The 3139-nt window shown below is 37.1% G+C and overlaps 1 long non-coding RNA gene across 1 annotated transcript in view; it reads right to left on the minus strand.

Moving 5' to 3' along the window:
* LOC103919945 overlaps positions 1–3124 on the minus strand; it is a 5015-nt gene extending 1891 nt beyond the window's left edge. The window contains exon 1 of the long non-coding RNA XR_663764.1: positions 2997–3124. This is a non-coding gene — a long non-coding RNA (uncharacterized LOC103919945). The remainder of the gene's footprint in view (positions 1–2996) is intronic.
* Positions 3125–3139: the final 15 nt, after the last annotated feature.

Here is a 3139-nt window from a genome sequence, read left to right on the forward strand (position 1 = left end):
TCCCTTTGGCCAGTTTGGGTCAGCTGTCCTGGCTGTGCCCCCTCCCAGCTTCTTGTGCCCCTCCAGCCTTCTCAGTCGGTAGAGCATGGGAAGCTGAAAAGTCCTTGGCTAGTGTAAGCACTGCTTAGCAACAACTGAAACATCGGTGTGTTATCAACATTGTTCTCATCCTAAATCCAAACCACAGCGCTGTACCAGCTACTAGGAAGGAAATTAACTCTATCCCAGCCGAAACCAGGACAGTTGGTATCAGACAACTGTAACTGACACTTACAAAGCAGGGAGGGAACAAAAAATAATCATATAATTAGCCTCAGCCAAACATTATAGTACCAAAAGATACCAAAACTCTTCTATATTCTGAAATATGGCCCAGACCTTAAAGCTCAGATTGTGCTTCTGAAAAACAAGATTCCACTTTACTTGTAATCATTTAATTTATGTGGTAAACATGTTACTAATTTTCTGCCTTAAACCTTGAAAATTTGATTTTTTTTAATGTTTTGTGGACCAGAAATGAGGTCACTTAAAGCAAAAACGTCATTGAGACCACTAACTGCAGTATTGTTTTTCAGCTCTGGATAAAGAGCTTGAGACACATATCATGAGAAAATGAGAATATGGTATTTTTTTATATCGGGGATATTTAAAACTTTAACAGAAATAATACTGCTAGGATTAGGATAGCTGCACAAGTGGTCATAGTTCACATTTGTAAAATACACATATGAGTCTTAGTTGCATTAAAGCTGTGTAACTATGCCGGGACCTTTGCTATTTATGTTTAAATATAGAACTTGTTACCAACTGCACAAGCTGAGTCATAGGAAGAGAACTTGAAGGTATCTTTTAATTTCTTGAGTCTTAGCTGCTTATGTACACAAATTTCAGTAATTCAAGTACATCTTCACAAACATGCTCTTTCTCCAGTGCTTTTTTGCCCATGTCTAGAGATGCAGGTAATTGTCAGAGAACGTGATAAAGAATAAATCAAACTCTGTGCTCCAGTATTAAGACATATGCTTTCCTATATTTTAAACTATTCCATTTGTACTTTACTGAAAACATATTCAGTATTTAACACAAAAATTTATTCTCCAGCAGCAATATCATCTCTTTCAAAGGCATGAAGTCAAACGCAACTAAGATAAAATTTATTTTTGATTTTGTCTTAAATTTACACATTGCAATGAAACCTCACAAAAAAGTCTTAATCTATTACCCATGCCATAAGCAAGGAAGTTTCTTAACGTTTTCTCTTTGAATGGCAGCTCCCTTACAGTTTTCAAATGTTTATGGCCTCTTGTTCAAATGTGTAGGTACCAAAACCATCAGCTCAACATATTCTTTTTACACATGCCATTTTATTCCCTTTACAGAAGAGAATTTAACACTATCAATTTCCCTGTTTATTAACAGTGATGAATACAGTTGATGAATCTGCTCCTTCCTGAAAATTAAGACATAAAATCACTTGCCTGAGATGAGAGAATAAAGCAGGCAGTATCAGATGACTGAAATAAAAGAAGGGACATACGATACCATAGGATATATAAAACCACTGGAAGATTCTCAGGATCTTCTTTTTCAGATGGTTAAGTACCTCAGCTAGACGTTTATAATACAGATGATATAGCATTGTTGAATAAATTCAGCACACTTGTTGGATGAACTGTAGGTGAACAGACAGTAACAATCAATTGAGTGGGAATACCCAAATCAGGTTAATTTCCCACAGAGCTGCTGCTTCTTTGCCAATACCTTACAGTTCTATAAACATTTTCCTTCCCACTCTAAAAGATGCCGATACTAATTTTCTACTGGTGTGTGAAAACACTTAGAATTAAAGGTAACTGTACAAAGGAGACTGGAACTAGATATATGCAAAGCTCTGGGATGCTCAAGTAAGCAAACGTCTGCTGGGAGGGAAATTTCTGCAGCTTAGATGTAGTGATACTGAAACTTATTTGTCACTACAGCAGATCAGATTTCAGACACAGGCATAGGCACCTAGCACTGTTTAAGAAAACTGCCTGACCTCCAGCCGCTACTTCAGAAAGTTTTCAGTAAGTCCTGTGTCATATCTGCCAGCCCTTTGCGGATGTTTTTAGTACTGTGGGATATGTAAAATAGTATAAGCCACCAACGAAACATGATTTCTAGAGGTAAGATCTATTTGAATAGAACTAACACAAATAACACACTACTGTAGTATGATGGATACCTGGAAAAAAAAAAAGCAAACTTTTAACTTGCTTCATTCTTCCTTGTAAATATCTTAATAGAATCCACACTGTTTTAAATAGAAGATCTTAGAGAAATTTAGGACACGATATACACATTCCATTACTCTTGAGTTTTGTATGAAGTCAAGTCATTAGAACAGTATCTATTCTAAGTCATGTAGTTTGTTCAGTTAGGTCAAAAGATGAAGATGCAACGTGTTTTGAGCAAAGAAAAGTAAGTTTGTTTGTCACAACATTTTGGACTTTACAAAGCATATGCATTATCCACTCTCCTATTCTTGTTGGATCTAAAGAAAATCTAGAGAGAAAGGCAAAGAAGAAAAATAAATAGTGACATGATACTGAATTTTATTTTTGGTACTTGTGCTTCTGTAGCACATTATTCACCGAAAAAAACCCCTTCATAATTCACCCTCAGGAAAAGCACAAAAAGGCAGCAGTTTTTCTCCAAGTTTGAGAACCATGGCAAGTCTGGAAAGACATTTAGCGTGCATGATCATTGCGAAGAAATTCTCAGGGACTGTGCTAGAAGTTTTAAAAGTTGAGTTTTGTGAGCTTTCCAGGAGACACCAATTTGACTTAGAAAGGCTTTATTTAAAATAAGGTTTCTCCTTCTGCCAAAGAAAGCCATCACTGCTCGCCTGACAGCTCCCTAATAGGAAGCTGTCCCTGAAACAGACAATGAGGTAGCACCAGAATACTCAAAGAAGTGAAATTGAATTATTTAAGGAGTTTATGTAATTGCTTTACCCCCTCCGACGCTCACTTTTCACTCCTGTCACAGGAGCCATTAGGGCCAATCAGAACTTCAAAGCACTTGCAGGTCGGGAGAGCTTCCCTGAAACCTCCCTCTTAAAATTTTCAACAGCCGTTTAGCTGCTGGGAGGGAGCTG

This window comes from Pygoscelis adeliae, unplaced genomic scaffold (genome assembly GCF_000699105.1).
Source record: "Pygoscelis adeliae isolate BGI_AS28 unplaced genomic scaffold, ASM69910v1 Scaffold113, whole genome shotgun sequence".
Taxonomy (NCBI): domain Eukaryota; kingdom Metazoa; phylum Chordata; class Aves; order Sphenisciformes; family Spheniscidae; genus Pygoscelis; species Pygoscelis adeliae.